Below are 16581 nucleotides of genomic sequence, written 5' to 3'. Positions count from 1 at the left end.
ATCCTGCCCTGACCATAGTCACCACGTTGATCCCCACGTTGAGCAAGATGAAGCTGACCGGGATCAGAAGAATTGAGTATCCTTGCTCCTGGCATTTCCTGGGGATGGGGCCAGTGAACGGCTCGGCTCGGTAGTAGTTTCGCTCACCCATGGCCGTTGGTCCCAGGACTGCCTGGGCCCTCTGCCCTCCAGTTTTAACTGGGAGCCAGACTGGGTCATAATGGGGCAGGGGGTGAGGTCACAGTGAGGGAGGGGGATGAAAAGGTGGGCCCAGAGTGGCATTCCCTGGTAACCAGGGTCAGGTAAGCTGAGCCTGGACAGTCAAACAGGGCCCGGTGGCCGGCATACATCCCCTCGAGCGGTCATTCATTCGCTCACCGCCCGCTGACTCACTTGTTCAAATGACACATTGCGTCTCTTGGCCCCTCTTGAGGCTAGGAAGACCTTGGCCTCAGAGGCCTGCTGAAGGCCTGGCTGGAGTCCAGAGCCTCAGCCTTCTTCATGCCCTTCACTGGGCCTGGAGCTGGACCTGCCCAGATGTGGAACCTCCCAGTTTGGAAGCAACTTCTTGTATGAGGCTCTCTGTGGACAGGGACAGCTGAGACACAGAGGAGGTGCCCAGAGACCAGGGGTTTGGAGTCTGCAGCTGCAGATGTACTTAGTGCATGGTATAGGACCAGGAGGGGCCTGCTGGCAGAACTGTGGCCACTAAACCAAAGGGACCCTCAGGCCAAGAAGGGGACACTGGCTTCTTATTGCAGGAAGCCAAGCGCAGGGACCCAGGCTGGCAGAAGGAGTGGCGCTTCCAAGCCACAGACCACCAATGTTTCCTGGACTCTGGCGCTCTTTATTCCTCTCTCCATGCCCTGCCGCCCCCTGCCCCTGCCCCCATTTGCTGCTGGTACGTTCATTTTCCCAGTCTGGCTCCCGTGCAGAGAGGGCCTGGAGGCCGAGGTGGAAGGTAGCAGCGAGTCGGCCCGCGCTTGGCCCTCCTGCGGTTGCCGCTTCAGCACCAGACTGTCATACACCTGGTAGTTGGCATTGCCTCCCGGGTTCCGGCTGAGTGGCATGAAGGTGGGCGGGGGTGGAGGGTGCTCGGTAGCCTGGACGTCGGGCAGGAGGTGAGAGGGGCGGAGGAGCAGCGCTGAGCTGGGAGCCGGCGCCCCCTGGTGCGAGGCCTCGACCAGTACCGTGAGGGAGGCGGAGGTGGCCACAGGGCGCCGCAAGGGCAGGATCTCAGCCCATTCGGCCGCCGGGTGCCGCACCTCGTGGGGATCGCGGGAGTAATCCAAGTGTCCCGTGGAGGGGTGCAGGCTGCGGTTGGACTCGCTGCGAGCACAGCTGGGGAGGCTACGTCTGTGGGCCGGTGGGGTGTCGCGCTACCAGGCTTCGGGCCCGTAGCCCCGAGGCACCAGAGCGGATGGAGGCTCAGAGCCCTCCACACCCAGACTCCGCCATGGGCCCAGTTGCCATCCTTTCGGCCCGCGAGCCCCTCGACCTGCACCTGGCCGCCCCCACCGGCGCCCAGCCCCGGCGCCGCCACCTGTGTGCCTGTGTGTCCCTCCACAGCTCCCTCCGACAAAAGCCCCCCCCCACCCCGCCCCTCTGGCGTGTCACCGCGGCCGGGTGCGGGAGCGGGATCGAGGTCAGGGGCCGCTTGCCCGGGCCTGCCGGCCACCAGGGGCGGGGTCCTGAGCTCGGCGGGGGGTGTGGGGGCAAGGGTGGCCTTGCCGGGGCTGAGGGGCCGTGGCGACTCAATGGTGGCTCCCAGTGGCTTCGGGCCAGCTGCTGTCGGGCAGGAGGGCCGGACCGGGCTGCGGCCGGGCTGCGCCTAGCGCCGCGTGGGCGGGCAGGGCCGATGCCCAAGGGACCGCGGGCCCCGGGCCCTGAAGCCTCTGGGGCCACGTCCCTGTGAGCGACGTGCGGGATCTTGGGCGGGGCGCCAAGCGCCCAAGGGTTTGCTGGGTCACGGCCGCCCTGGGCTGGGAGGTGGTCGCCAAACCCTCCGCCGCCGCCCGATACCCGAGACCTCCGTTCCCCCTGCCTGGGCGGGCGAGGGGGCCCTGCCGGGGCGGGCCGGCCGCCAAGCCGGCGTTAAGGCGCCAGCGCCAGCGAAACTGGGCCTCAAGAGGCCGCCCGCGGCCCCACTCCCCGTCTACGGCCATACCACCCTGAACGCGCCCGATCTCGTCTGATCTCGGAAGCTAAGCAGGGTCGGGCCTGGTTAGTACTTGGATGGGAGACCGCCTGGGAATACCGGGTGCTGTAGGCTTTTTGCCTGCCGCTCCGCCCGCCTTCTCCTTTACTCGCCCGCGGCGGGGGGGCCGCCGGCTCCGCCCCCGCCGAGCCCCGCTGCAGGCAGTAGTCAAGGTGGTTTGCCTGCCCGAGCAGGAAGCTTGGGCGATGGCAGAAGCGGGAAGAAACTCTTGAGCACAGGTTCTTGGGATCCACGGAGCAGCGCATGCACATGCGATGGCTGCCTACACAGCTGGCTTGCTTGTCTGTGGGGAAAGGCGAGATGGGTCAGGACCTGGGTTCCTGAGGGGCTGAGAATCAAGGCAGGGATAGAAGAAAGGGGACAGGCCCACATCCCCTGAACCCACGCCGGCGCCCACTCACCTTTGTGGAAAATACGATTGAAAAGTGCCCGCAAGAATCTCTTCAGATGCCTCCAGAGTTGAGGGAAGAAGGGGAGGGGGCAGGCCGGGAGCAGGGTGAGCCCTGAAATCCAACCCTTGTCCGGTCACACCCCAGCAGCCCTCCCACCTCAGCCCCTTCAAGACCCCAGGGCTCCCCCAACCGCGCTGCACAGATCCTGCCCTGACCATAGTCACCACGTTGATCCCCACGTTGAGCAAGATGAAGCTGACCGGGATCAGAAGAATTGAGTATCCTTGCTCCTGGCATTTCCTGGGGATGGGGCCAGTGAACGGCTCGGCTCGGTAGTAGTTTCGCTCACCCATGGCCGTTGGTCCCAGGACTGCCTGGGCCCTCTGCCCTCCAGTTTTAACTGGGAGCCAGACTGGGTCATAATGGGGCAGGGGGTGAGGTCACAGTGAGGGAGGGGGATGAAAAGGTGGGCCCAGAGTGGCATTCCCTGGTAACCAGGGTCAGGTAAGCTGAGCCTGGACAGTCAAACAGGGCCCGGTGGCCGGCATACATCCCCTCGAGCGGTCATTCATTCGCTCACCGCCCGCTGACTCACTTGTTCAAATGACACATTGCGTCTCTTGGCCCCTCTTGAGGCTAGGAAGACCTTGGCCTCAGAGGCCTGCTGAAGGCCTGGCTGGAGTCCAGAGCCTCAGCCTTCTTCATGCCCTTCACTGGGCCTGGAGCTGGACCTGCCCAGATGTGGAACCTCCCAGTTTGGAAGCAACTTCTTGTATGAGGCTCTCTGTGGACAGGGACAGCTGAGACACAGAGGAGGTGCCCAGAGACCAGGGGTTTGGAGTCTGCAGCTGCAGATGTACTTAGTGCATGGTATAGGACCAGGAGGGGCCTGCTGGCAGAACTGTGGCCACTAAACCAAAGGGACCCTCAGGCCAAGAAGGGGACACTGGCTTCTTATTGCAGGAAGCCAAGCGCAGGGACCCAGGCTGGCAGAAGGAGTGGCGCTTCCAAGCCACAGACCACCAATGTTTCCTGGACTCTGGCGCTCTTTATTCCTCTCTCCATGCCCTGCCGCCCCCTGCCCCTGCCCCCGCCCCCATTTGCTGCTGGTAAGTTCATTTTCCCAGTCTGGCTCCCGTGCAGAGAGGGCCTGGAGGCCGAGGTGGAAGGTAGCAGCGAGTTGGCCCGCGCTTGGTCCTCCTGCGGTTGCCGCTTCAGCACCAGACTGTCATACACCTGGTAGTTGGCATTGCCTCCTGGGTTCCGGCTGAGTGGCATGAAGGTGGGCGGGGGTGGAGGGTGCTCGGTAGCCTGGACGTCGGGCAGGAGGTGAGAGGGGCGGAGGAGCAGCGCTGAGCTGGGAGCCGGGGCCCGCTGGTCCGAGGCCTCGGCCAGTACCGTGAGGGAGGCGGAGGTGGCCACGGGGCGCCGCAAGGGCAGGATCTCAGCCCATTCGGCCGCCGGGTGCCGCACCTCGTGGGGATCGCGGGAGTAATCCAAGTGTCCCGTGGAGGGGTGCAGGCTGCGGTTGGACTCGCTGTGAGCACAGCTGGGGAGGCTACGTCTGTGGGCCGGTGGGGTGTCGCGCTACCAGGCTTCGGGCCGGTAGCCCCGAGGCACCAGAGCGGATGGAGGCTCAGAGCCCTCCAGACCCAGACTCCGCCGCGGGCCCAGCTGCCGTCCTTTCGGCCCGCGAGCCCCTCGACCTGCACCTGGCCGCCCCCACCGGCGCCCAGCCCCGGCGCCGCCACCTGTGTGCCGGTGCGTCCCTCCACAGCTCCCTCCGACAAAAGCCCCACCACCACCCCGCCCCTCTGGCGTGTCACCGCGGCCGGGTGCGGGAGCGGGATCGAGGGCAGGGGCCGCTTCCCCGGGCCTGCCGGCCACCAGGGGCGGGGTCCTGAGCTCGGCGGGGGGTGTGGGGCAGGGGTGGCCTTGCCGGGGCTGAGGGGCCGTGGCGACTCAATGGTGGCTCCCAGTGGCTTCGGGCCAGCTGCTGTCGGGCAGGAGGGCCGGCCCGGGCTGCGGCCGGGCTGCGCCTAGCGCCGCGTGGGCGGGCAGGGCCGATGCCCAAGGGACCGCGGGCCCCGGGCCCTGAAGCCTCCGGGGCCACGTCCCTGTGGGCGACGTGCGGGATCTTGGGCGGGGCGCCAAGCGCCGAAGGGCTTGCCGGGTCACGGCCGCCCTGGGCTGGGAGGTGGTCGCCAAACCCTCCGCCGCCGCCCGATACCCGAGACCTCCGTTCCCCCTGCCTGGGCGGGCGAGGGGGCCCTGCCGGGGCGGGCCGGCCGCCAGGCTGGCGTTAAGGCGCCAGCGCCAGCGAAACTGCGGCTCAAGAGGCAGCCCGCGGCCCCCGCCCCCGTCTACGGCCATACCACCCTGAACGCGCCCGATCTCGTCTGATCTCGGAAGCTAAGCAGGGTCGGGCCTGGTTAGTACTTGGATGGGAGACCGCCTGGGAATACCGGGTGCTGTAGGCTTTTTGCCTCCCGCTCCGCCCGCCTTCTCCTTTACTGGCCCGCGGCGGGGGCCGCCGGCTCCGCCCCCGCCGGGCCCCGCTGCAGGCAGTAGTCAAGGTGGTTTGCCTGCCCGAGCGGGAAGCTTGGGCGATGGCAGAAGCGGGAAGAAACTCTTGAGCACAGGTTCTTGGGATCCACGGAGCAGCGCATGCACATGCGATGGCTGCCTACACAGCTGGCTTGCTTGTCTGTGGGGAAAGGCGAGATGGGTCAGGGCCTGGGTTCCTGAGGGGCTGAGAATCAAGGCAGGGATAGAAGAAAGGGGACAGGCCCACATCCCCTGAACCCACGCCGGCGCCCACTCACCTTTGTGGAAAATACGATTGAAAAGTGCCCGCAAGAATCTCTTCAGATGCCTCCAGAGTTGAGGGAAGAAGGGGAGGGGGGAGGCCGGGAGCAGGGTGAGCCCTGAAATCCAACCCTTGTCCGGTCACACCCCAGCAGCCCTCCCACCTCAGCCCCTTCAAGACCCCAGGGCTCCCCCAACCGCGCTGCACAGATCCTGCCCTGACCATAGTCACCACGTTGATCCCCATGTTGAGCAAGATGAAGCTGACCGGGATCAGAAGAATTGAGTATCCTTGCTCCTGGCATTTCCTGGGGATGGGGCCAGTGAACGGCTCGGCTCGGTAGTAGTTTCGCTCACCCATGGCCGTTGGTCCCAGGACTGCCTGGGCCCCCTGCCCTCCAGTTTTAACTGGGAGCCAGACTGGGTCATAATGGGGCAGGTGGTGAGGTCACAGTGAGGGAGGGGGATGAAAAGGAGGGCCCAGAGTGGCATTCCCTGGTAACCAGGGTCAGGTAAGCTGAGCCTGGACAGTCAAACAGGGCCCGGTGGCCGGCATACATCCCCTCGAGCGGTCATTCATTCGCTCACCGCCCACTGACTCACTTGTTCAAATGACACATTGCGTCTCTTGGCCCCTCTTGAGACTAGGAAGACCTGGGCCTCAGAGGCCTGCTGAAGGCCTGGCTGGAGTCCAGAGCCTCAGCCTTCTTCATGCCCTTCACTGGGCCTGGAGCTGGACCTGCCCAGATGTGGAACCTCCCAGTTTGGAAGCAACTTCTTGTATGAGGCTCTCTGTGGACAGGGACAGCTGAGACACAGAGGAGGTGCCCAGAGACCAGGGGTTTGGAGTCTGCAGCTGCAGATGTACTTAGTGCATGGTATAGGACCAGGAGGGGCCTGCTGGCAGAACTGTGGCCACTAAACCAAAGGGACCCTCAGGCCAAGAAGGGGACACTGGCTTCTTATTGCAGGAAGCCAAGCGCAGGGACCCAGGCTGGCAGAAGGAGTGGCGCTTCCAAGCCACAGACCACCAATGTTTCCTGGACTCTGGCGCTCTTTATTCCTCTCTCCATGCCCTGCCGCCCCCTGCCCCTGCCCCCGCCCCCATTTGCTGCTGGTAAGTTCATTTTCCCAGTCTGGCTCCCGTGCAGAGAGGGCCTGGAGGCCGAGGTGGAAGGTAGCAGCGAGTTGGCCCGCGCTTGGTCCTCCTGCGGTTGCCGCTTCAGCACCAGACTGTCATACACCTGGTAGTTGGCATTGCCTCCTGGGTTCCGGCTGAGTGGCATGAAGGTGGGCGGGGGTGGAGGGTGCTCGGTAGCCTGGACGTCGGGCAGGAGGTGAGAGGGGCGGAGGAGCAGCGCTGAGCTGGGAGCCGGGGCCCGCTGGTCCGAGGCCTCGGCCAGTACCGTGAGGGAGGCGGAGGTGGCCACGGGGCGCCGCAAGGGCAAGATCTCAGCCCATTCAGCCGCCGGGTGCCGCACCTCGTGGGGATCGCGGGAGTAATCCAAGTGTCCCGTGGAGGGGTGCAGGCTGCGGTTGGACTCGCTGTGAGCACAGCTGGGGAGGCTACGTCTGTGGGCCGGTGGGGTGTCGCGCTACCAGGCTTCGGGCCGGTAGCCCCGAGGCACCAGAGCGGATGGAGGCTCAGAGCCCTCCAGACCCAGACTCCGCCGCGGGCCCAGCTGCCGTCCTTTCGGCCCGCGAGCCCCTCGACCTGCACCTGGCCGCCCCCACTGGCGCCCAGCCCCGGCGCCGCCACCTGTGTGCCGGTGTGTCCCTCCACAGCTCCCTCCGACAAAAGCCCCCCCCCCACCCCGCCCCTCTGGCGTGTCCCCGCGGCCGGGTGCGGGAGCGGGATCGAGGGCAGGGGCCGCTTCCCCGGGCCTGCCGGCCACCAGGGCCGGGGTCCTGAGCTCGGCGGGGGGTGTGGGGCAGGGGTGGCCTTGCCGGGGCTGAGGGGCCGTGGCGACTCAATGGTGGCTCCCAGTGGCTTCGGGCCAGCTGCTGTCGGGCAGGAGGGCCGGCCCGGGCTGCGGCCGGGCTGCTCCTAGCGCCGCGTGGGCGGGCAGGGCCGATGCCCAAGGGACCGCGGGCCCCGGGCCCTGAAGCCTCCGGGGCCACGTCCCTGTGAGCGACGTGCGGGATCTTGGGCGGGGCGCCAAGCGCCGAAGGGCTTGCCGGGTCACGGCCGCCCTGGGCTGGGAGGTGGTCGCCAAACCCTCCGCCGCCGCCCGATACCCGAGACCTCCGTTCCCCCTGCCTGGGCGGGCGAGGGGGCCCTGCCGGGGCGGGCCGGCCGCCAGGCCGGCGTTAAGGCGCCAGCGCCAGCGAAACTGCGGCTCAAGAGGCAGCCCGCGGCCCCCGCCCCCGTCTACGGCCATACCACCCTGAACGCGCCCGATCTCGTCTGATCTCGGAAGCTAAGCAGGGTCGGGCCTGGTTAGTACTTGGATGGGAGACCGCCTGGGAATACCGGGTGCTGTAGGCTTTTTGCCTCCCGCTCCGCCCGCCTTCTCCTTTACTGGCCCGCGGCGGGGGCCGCCGGCTCCGCCCCCGCCGGGCCCCGCTGCAGGCAGTAGTCAAGGTGGTTTGCCTGCCCGAGCGGGAAGCTTGGGCGATGGCAGAAGCGGGAAGAAACTCTTGAGCACAGGTTCTTGGGATCCACGGAGCAGCGCATGCACATGCGATGGCTGCCTACACAGCTGGCTTGCTTGTCTGTGGGGAAAGGCGAGATGGGTCAGGGCCTGGGTTCCTGAGGGGCTGAGAATCAAGGCAGGGATAGAAGAAAGGGGACAGGCCCACATCCCCTGAACCCACGCCGGCGCCCACTCACCTTTGTGGAAAATACGATTGAAAAGTGCCCGCAAGAATCTCTTCAGATGCCTCCAGAGTTGAGGGAAGAAGGGGAGGGGGCAGGCCGGGAGCAGGGTGAGCCCTGAAATCCAACCCTTGTCCGGTCACACCCCAGCAGCCCTCCCACCTCAGCCCCTTCAAGACCCCAGGGCTCCCCCAACCGCGCTGCACAGATCCTGCCCTGACCATAGTCACCACGTTGATCCCCACGTTGAGCAAGATGAAGCTGACCGGGATCAGAAGAATTGAGTATCCTTGCTCCTGGCATTTCCTGGGGATGGGGCCAGTGAACGGCTCGGCTCGGTAGTAGTTTCGCTCACCCATGGCCGTTGGTCCCAGGACTGCCTGGGCCCCCGCCCTCCAGTTTTAACTGGGAGCCAGACTGGGTCATAATGGGGCAGGTGGTGAGGTCACAGTGAGGGAGGGGGATGAAAAGGAGGGCCCAGAGTGGCATTCCCTGGTAACCAGGGTCAGGTAAGCTGAGCCTGGACAGTCAAACGGGGCCCGGTGGCCGGCATACATCCCCTCGAGCGGTCATTCATTCGCTCACCGCCCACTGACTCACTTGTTCAAATGACACATTGCGTCTCTTGGCCCCTCTTGAGACTAGGAAGACCTGGGCCTCAGAGGCCTGCTGAAGGCCTGGCTGGAGTCCAGAGCCTCAGCCTTCTTCATGCCCTTCACTGGGCCTGGAGCTGGACCTGCCCAGATGTGGAACCTCCCAGTTTGGAAGCAACTTCTTGTATGAGGCTCTCTGTGGACAGGGACAGCTGAGACACAGAGGAGGTGCCCAGAGACCAGGGGTTTGGAGTCTGCAGCTGCAGATGTACTTAGTGCATGGTATAGGACCAGGAGGGGCCTGCTGGCAGAACTGTGGCCACTAAACCAAAGGGACCCTCAGGCCAAGAAGGGGACACTGGCTTCTTATTGCAGGAAGCCAAGCGCAGGGACCCAGGCTGGCAGAAGGAGTGGCGCTTCCAAGCCACAGACCACCAATGTTTCCTGGACTCTGGCGCTCTTTATTCCTCTCTCCATGCCCTGCCGCCCCCTGCCCCTGCCCCCGCCCCCATTTGCTGCTGGTAAGTTCATTTTCCCAGTCTGGCTCCCGTGCAGAGAGGGCCTGGAGGCCGAGGTGGAAGGTAGCAGCGAGTTGGCCCGCGCTTGGTCCTCCTGCGGTTGCCGCTTCAGCACCAGACTGTCATACACCTGGTAGTTGGCATTGCCTCCTGGGTTCCGGCTGAGTGGCATGAAGGTGGGCGGGGGTGGAGGGTGCTCGGTAGCCTGGACGTCGGGCAGGAGGTGAGAGGGGCGGAGGAGCAGCGCTGAGCTGGGAGCCGGGGCCCGCTGGTCCGAGGCCTCGGCCAGTACCGTGAGGGAGGCGGAGGTGGCCACGGGGCGCCGCAAGGGCAGGATCTCAGCCCATTCGGCCGCCGGGTGCCGCACCTCGTGGGGATCGCGGGAGTAATCCAAGTGTCCCGTGGAGGGGTGCAGGCTGCGGTTGGACTCGCTGTGAGCACAGCTGGGGAGGCTACGTCTGTGGGCCGGTGGGGTGTCGCGCTACCAGGCTTCGGGCCGGTAGCCCCGAGGCACCAGAGCGGATGGAGGCTCAGAGCCCTCCAGACCCAGACTCCGCCGCGGGCCCAGCTGCCGTCCTTTCGGCCCGCGAGCCCCTCGACCTGCACCTGGCCGCCCCCACCGGCGCCCAGCCCCGGCGCCGCCACCTGTGTGCCGGTGTGTCCCTCCACAGCTCCCTCCGACAAAAGCCCACCCCCCCCCACCCCGCCCCTCTGGCGTGTCCCCGCGGCCGGGTGCGGGAGCGGGATCGAGGGCAGGGGCCGCTTCCCCGGGCCTGCCGGCCACCAGGGCCGGGGTCCTGAGCTCGGCGGGGGGTGTGGGGCAGGGGTGGCCTTGCCGGGGCTGAGGGGCCGTGGCGACTCAATGGTGGCTCCCAGTGGCTTCGGGCCAGCTGCTGTCGGGCAGGAGGGCCGGCCCGGGCTGCGGCCGGGCTGCGCCTAGCGCCGCGTGGGCGGGCAGGGCCGATGCCCAAGGGACCGCGGGCCCCGGGCCCTGAAGCCTCCGGGGCCACGTCCCTGTGAGCGACGTGCGGGATCTTGGGCGGGGCGCCAAGCGCGGAAGGGTTTGCCGGGTCACGGCCGCCCTGGGCTGGGAGGTGGTCGCCAAACCCTCCGCCGCCGCCCGATACCCGAGACCTCCGTTCCCCCTGCCTGGGCGGGCGAGGGGGCCCTGCCGGGGCGGGCCGGCCGCCAGGCTGGCGTTAAGGCGCCAGCGCCAGCGAAACTGCGGCTCAAGAGGCAGCCCGCGGCCCCCGCCCCCGTCTACGGCCATACCACCCTGAACGCGCCCGATCTCGTCTGATCTCGGAAGCTAAGCAGGGTCGGGCCTGGTTAGTACTTGGATGGGAGACCGCCTGGGAATACCGGGTGCTGTAGGCTTTTTGCCTCCCGCTCCGCCCGCCTTCTCCTTTACTGGCCCGCGGCGGGGGCCGCCGGCTCCGCCCCCGCCGGGCCCCGCTGCAGGCAGTAGTCAAGGTGGTTTGCCTGCCCGAGCGGGAAGCTTGGGCGATGGCAGAAGCGGGAAGAAACTCTTGAGCACAGGTTCTTGGGATCCACGGAGCAGCGCATGCACATGCGATGGCTGCCTACACAGCTGGCTTGCTTGTCTGTGGGGAAAGGCGAGATGGGTCAGGGCCTGGGTTCCTGAGGGGCTGAGAATCAAGGCAGGGATAGAAGAAACGGGACAGGCCCACATCCCCTGAACCCACGCCGGCGCCCACTCACCTTTGTGGAAAATACGATTGAAAAGTGCCCGCAAGAATCTCTTCAGATGCCTCCAGAGTTGAGGGAAGAAGGGGAGGGGGGAGGCCGGGAGCAGGGTGAGCCCTGAAATCCAACCCTTGTCCGGTCACACCCCAGCAGCCCTCCCACCTCAGCCCCTTCAAGACCCCAGGGCTCCCCCAACCGCGCTGCACAGATCCTGCCCTGACCATAGTCACCACGTTGATCCCCACGTTGAGCAAGATGAAGCTGACCGGGATCAGAAGAATTGAGTATCCTTGCTCCTGGCATTTCCTGGGGATGGGGCCAGTGAATGGCTCGGCTCGGTAGTAGTTTCGCTCACCCATGGCCGTTGGTCCCAGGACTGCCTGGGCCCTCTGCCCTCCAGTTTTAACTGGGAGCCAGACTGGGTCATAATGGGGCAGGGGGTGAGGTCACAGTGAGGGAGGGGGATGAAAAGGTGGGCCCAGAGTGGCATTCCCTGGTAACCAGGGTCAGGTAAGCTGAGCCTGGACAGTCAAACAGGGCCCGGTGGCCGGCATACATCCCCTCGAGCGGTCATTCATTCGCTCACCGCCCGCTGACTCACTTGTTCAAATGACACATTGCGTCTCTTGGCCCCTCTTGAGACTAGGAAGACCTTGGCCTCAGAGGCCTGCTGAAGGCCTGGCTGGAGTCCAGAGCCTCAGCCTTCTTCATGCCCTTCACTGGGCCTGGAGCTGGACCTGCCCAGATGTGGAACCTCCCAGTTTGGAAGCAACTTCTTGTATGAGGCTCTCTGTGGACAGGGACAGCTGAGACACAGAGGAGGTGCCCAGAGACCAGGGGTTTGGAGTCTGCAGCTGCAGATGTACTTAGTGCATGGTATAGGACCAGGAGGGGCCTGCTGGCAGAACTGTGGCCACTAAACCAAAGGGACCCTCAGGCCAAGAAGGGGACACTGGCTTCTTATTGCAGGAAGCCAAGCGCAGGGACCCAGGCTGGCAGAAGGAGTGGCGCTTCCAAGCCACAGACCACCAATGTTTCCTGGACTCTGGCGCTCTTTATTCCTCTCTCCATGCCCTGCCGCCCCCTGCCCCTGCCCCCATTTGCTGCTGGTACGTTCATTTTCCCAGTCTGGCTCCCGTGCAGAGAGGGCCTGGAGGCCGAGGTGGAAGGTAGCAGCGAGTCGGCCCGCGCTTGGCCCTCCTGCGGTTGCCGCTTCAGCACCAGACTGTCATACACCTGGTAGTTGGCATTGCCTCCCGGGTTCCGGCTGAGTGGCATGAAGGTGGGCGGGGGTGGAGGGTGCTCGGTAGCCTGGACGTCGGGCAGGAGGTGAGAGGGGCGGAGGAGCAGCGCTGAGCTGGGAGCCGGCGCCCGCTGGTGCGAGGCCTCGGCCAGTACCGTGAGGGAGGCGGAGGTGGCCACAGGGCGCCGCAAGGGCAGGATCTCAGCCCATTCGGCCGCCGGGTGCCGCACCTCGTGGGGATCGCGGGAGTAATCCAAGTGTCCCGTGGAGGGATGCAGGCTGCGGTTGCACTCGCTGCGAGCACAGCTGGGGAGGCTACGTCTGTGGGCCGGTGGGGTGTCGCGCTACCAGGCTTCGGGCCCGTAGCCCCGAGGCACCAGAGCGGATGGAGGCTCAGAGCCCTCCACACCCAGACTCCGCCATGGGCCCAGCTGCCGTCCTTTCGGCCCGCGAGCCCCTCGACCTGCACCTGGCCGCCCCCACCGGCGCCCAGCCCCGGTGCCGCCACCTGTGTGCCGGTGTGTCCCTCCACAGCTCCCTGCGACAAAAGCCCCCCCCCACACCGCCCCTCTGGCGTGTCACCGCGGCCGGGTGCGGGAGCGGGATCGAGGGCAGGGGCCGCTTCCCCGGTCCTGCCGGCCACCAGGGGCGGGGTCCTGAGCTCGGCGGGGGGTGTGGGGGCAAGGGTGGCCTTGCCGGGGCTGAGGGGCCGTGGCGACTCAATGGTGGCTCCCAGTGGCTTCGGGCAGCTGCTGTCGGGCAGGAGGGCCGGCCCGGGCTGCGGCCGGGCTGCGCCTAGCGCCGCGTGGGCGGGCAGGGCCGATGCCCAAGGGACCGCGGGCCCCGGGCCATGAAGCCTCCGGGGCTACGTCCCTGTGAGCGACGTGCGGGATCTTGGGAGGGGCGCCAAGCGCCCAAGGGTTTGCTGGGTCACGGCCGCCCTGGGCTGGGAGGTGGTCTCCAAACCCTCCGCCGCCGCCCGATACCCGAGACCTCCGTTCCCGCTGCCTGGGCGGGCGAGGGGGCCCTGCCGGGGCGGGCCGGCCGCCAGGCCGGCGTTAAGGCGCCAGCGCCAGCGAAACTGGGCCTCAAGAGGCCGCCCGCAGCCCCCGCCCCCGTCTACGGCCATACCACCCTGAACGCGCCCGATCTCGTCTGATCTCGGAAGCTAAGCAGGGTCGGGCCTGGTTAGTACTTGGATGGGAGACCGCCTGGGAATACCGGGTGCTGTAGGCTTTTTGCCTGCCGCTCCGCCCGCCTTCTCCTTTACTCGCCCGTGGGAGGGGCCGCCGGCTCCGCCCCCGCCGGGCCCCTCTGCAGGCCCCACCTCCTCAGGCCCCTCCCACCACGGCGCGCGACGGCGGGGGCGCTCCCCGCCGGCCCGGCCGGCCAGGCGGCCAGAAGGCGGCCCTGGAAGGCAGCCGCACCCCAGACGCTCCCGGGGTGGCCGGCCCGGACCCAGACTCCGCCGCCGGCCCAGCTGCCGTCCTTTCGGCCCGCGAGCCCCTCGACCTGCACCTGGCCGCCCCCACCGGCGCCCAGCCCCGGCGCCGCCACCTGTGTGCCTGTGTGTCCCTCCACAGCTCCCTCCGACAAAAGCCCCCCCCCACCCCGCCCCTCTGGCGTGTCACCGCGGCCGGGTGCGGGAGCGGGATCGAGGGCAGGGGCCGCTTGCCCGGGCCTGCCGGCCACCAGGGGCGGGGTCCTGAGCTCGGCGGGGGGTGTGCGGGCAAGGGTGGCCTTGCCGGGGCTGAGGGGCCGTGGCGACTCAATGGTGGCTCCCAGTGGCTTCGGGCCAGCTGCTGTCGGGCAGGAGGGCCGGCCCGGGCTGCGGCCGGGCTGCGCCTAGCGCCGCGTGGGCGGGCAGGGCCGATGCCCAAGGGACCGCGGGCCCCGGGCCCTGAAGCCTCCGGGGCCACGTCCCTGTGAGCGACGTGCGGGATCTTGGGCGGGGCGCCGAGCGCCCAAGGGTTTGCTGGGTCACGGCCGCCCTGGGCTGGGAGGTGGTCGCCAAACCCTCCGCCGCCGCCCGATACCCGAGACCTCCGTTCCCCCTGCCTGGGCGGGCGAGGGGGCCCTGCCGGGGCGGGCCGGCCGCCAGGCTGGCGTTAAGGCGCCAGCGCCAGCGAAACTGCTCCTCAAGAGGCCGCCCGCGGCCCCCGCCCCCGTCTACGGCCATACCACCCTGAACGCGCCCGATCTCGTCTGATCTCGGAAGCTAAGCAGGGTCGGGCCTGGTTAGTACTTGGATGGGAGACCGCCTGGGAATACCGGGTGCTGTAGGCTTTTTGCCTCCCGCTCCGCCCGCCTTCTCCTTTACTGGCCCGCGGCGGGGGCCGCCGGCTCCGCCCCCGCCGGGCCCCGCTGCAGGCAGTAGTCAAGGTGGTTTGCCTGCCCGAGCGGGAAGCTTGGGCGATGGCAGAAGCGGGAAGAAACTCTTGAGCACAGGTTCTTGGGATCCACGGAGCAGCGCATGCACATGCGATGGCTGCCTACACAGCTGGCTTGCTTGTCTGTGGGGAAAGGCGAGATGGGTCAGGGCCTGGGTTCCTGAGGGGCTGAGAATCAAGGCAGGGATAGAAGAAAGGGGACAGGCCCACATCCCCTGAACCCACGCCGGCGCCCACTCACCTTTGTGGAAAATACGATTGAAAAGTGCCCGCAAGAATCTCTTCAGATGCCTCCAGAGTTGAGGGAAGAAGGGGAGGGGGCAGGCCGGGAGCAGGGTGAGCCCTGAAATCCAACCCTTGTCCGGTCACACCCCAGCAGCCCTCCCACCTCAGCCCCTTCAAGACCCCAGGGCTCCCCCAACCGCGCTGCACAGATCCTGCCCTGACCATAGTCACCACGTTGATCCCCACGTTGAGCAAGATGAAGCTGACCGGGATCAGAAGAATTGAGTATCCTTGCTCCTGGCATTTCCTGGGGATGGGGCCAGTGAACGGCTCGGCTCGGTAGTAGTTTCGCTCACCCATGGCCGTTGGTCCCAGGACTGCCTGGGCCCCCGCCCTCCAGTTTTAACTGGGAGCCAGACTGGGTCATAATGGGGCAGGTGGTGAGGTCACAGTGAGGGAGGGGGATGAAAAGGAGGGCCCAGAGTGGCATTCCCTGGTAACCAGGGTCAGGTAAGCTGAGCCTGGACAGTCAAACGGGGCCCGGTGGCCGGCATACATCCCCTCGAGCGGTCATTCATTCGCTCACCGCCCACTGACTCACTTGTTCAAATGACACATTGCGTCTCTTGGCCCCTCTTGAGACTAGGAAGACCTGGGCCTCAGAGGCCTGCTGAAGGCCTGGCTGGAGTCCAGAGCCTCAGCCTTCTTCATGCCCTTCACTGGGCCTGGAGCTGGACCTGCCCAGATGTGGAACCTCCCAGTTTGGAAGCAACTTCTTGTATGAGGCTCTCTGTGGACAGGGACAGCTGAGACACAGAGGAGGTGCCCAGAGACCAGGGGTTTGGAGTCTGCAGCTGCAGATGTACTTAGTGCATGGTATAGGACCAGGAGGGGCCTGCTGGCAGAACTGTGGCCACTAAACCAAAGGGACCCTCAGGCCAAGAAGGGGACACTGGCTTCTTATTGCAGGAAGCCAAGCGCAGGGACCCAGGCTGGCAGAAGGAGTGGCGCTTCCAAGCCACAGACCACCAATGTTTCCTGGACTCTGGCGCTCTTTATTCCTCTCTCCATGCCCTGCCGCCCCCTGCCCCTGCCCCCGCCCCCATTTGCTGCTGGTAAGTTCATTTTCCCAGTCTGGCTCCCGTGCAGAGAGGGCCTGGAGGCCGAGGTGGAAGGTAGCAGCGAGTTGGCCCGCGCTTGGTCCTCCTGCGGTTGCCGCTTCAGCACCAGACTGTCATACACCTGGTAGTTGGCATTGCCTCCTGGGTTCCGGCTGAGTGGCATGAAGGTGGGCGGGGGTGGAGGGTGCTCGGTAGCCTGGACGTCGGGCAGGAGGTGAGAGGGGCGGAGGAGCAGCGCTGAGCTGGGAGCCGGGGCCCGCTGGTCCGAGGCCTCGGCCAGTACCGTGAGGGAGGCGGAGGTGGCCACGGGGCGCCGCAAGGGCAGGATCTCAGCCCATTCGGCCGCCGGGTGCCGCACCTCGTGGGGATCGCGGGAGTAATCCAAGTGTCCCGTGGAGGGGTGCAGGCTGCGGTTGGACTCGCTGTGAGCACAGCTGGGGAGGCTACGTCTGTGGGCCGGTGGGGTGTCGTGCTACCAGGCTTCGGGCCGGTAGCCCCGAGGCACCAGAGCGGATGGAGGCTCAGAGCCCTCCAGACCCAGACTCCGC

General features: G+C 66.8%; 6 non-coding genes across 6 annotated transcripts; all 6 read left to right on the top strand.

Moving 5' to 3' along the window:
* Positions 1-2153: 2153 nt before the first annotated feature.
* Positions 2154-2272, top strand: LOC132415534 (5S ribosomal RNA). The gene has a single exon (XR_009517265.1). It is a non-coding gene; the product is annotated as a 5S ribosomal RNA (ribosomal RNA).
* Positions 2273-4971: 2699 nt separating this feature from the next.
* Positions 4972-5090, top strand: LOC132415533 (5S ribosomal RNA). Its single transcript, XR_009517264.1, has one exon. It is a non-coding gene; the product is annotated as a 5S ribosomal RNA (ribosomal RNA).
* Positions 5091-7787: 2697 nt separating this feature from the next.
* Positions 7788-7906, top strand: LOC132415531 (5S ribosomal RNA). Its single transcript, XR_009517262.1, has one exon. It is a non-coding gene; the product is annotated as a 5S ribosomal RNA (ribosomal RNA).
* Positions 7907-10605: 2699 nt separating this feature from the next.
* LOC132415530 (5S ribosomal RNA) lies at positions 10606-10724 on the top strand. Its single transcript, XR_009517261.1, has one exon. It is a non-coding gene; the product is annotated as a 5S ribosomal RNA (ribosomal RNA).
* Positions 10725-13414: 2690 nt separating this feature from the next.
* Positions 13415-13533, top strand: LOC132415529 (5S ribosomal RNA). Its single transcript, XR_009517260.1, has one exon. It is a non-coding gene; the product is annotated as a 5S ribosomal RNA (ribosomal RNA).
* Positions 13534-14464: 931 nt separating this feature from the next.
* On the top strand, positions 14465-14583 carry LOC132415528 (5S ribosomal RNA). Its single transcript, XR_009517259.1, has one exon. It is a non-coding gene; the product is annotated as a 5S ribosomal RNA (ribosomal RNA).
* The last annotated feature ends 1998 nt before the right edge of the window (positions 14584-16581 follow it).

Source organism: Delphinus delphis, chromosome 19, assembly GCF_949987515.2.
Source record: "Delphinus delphis chromosome 19, mDelDel1.2, whole genome shotgun sequence".
Lineage (NCBI taxonomy): Eukaryota > Metazoa > Chordata > Mammalia > Artiodactyla > Delphinidae > Delphinus > Delphinus delphis.
Note: the sequence above shows the minus strand (reverse complement) of the source record. Positions and strands in the feature narration are given on the sequence as shown.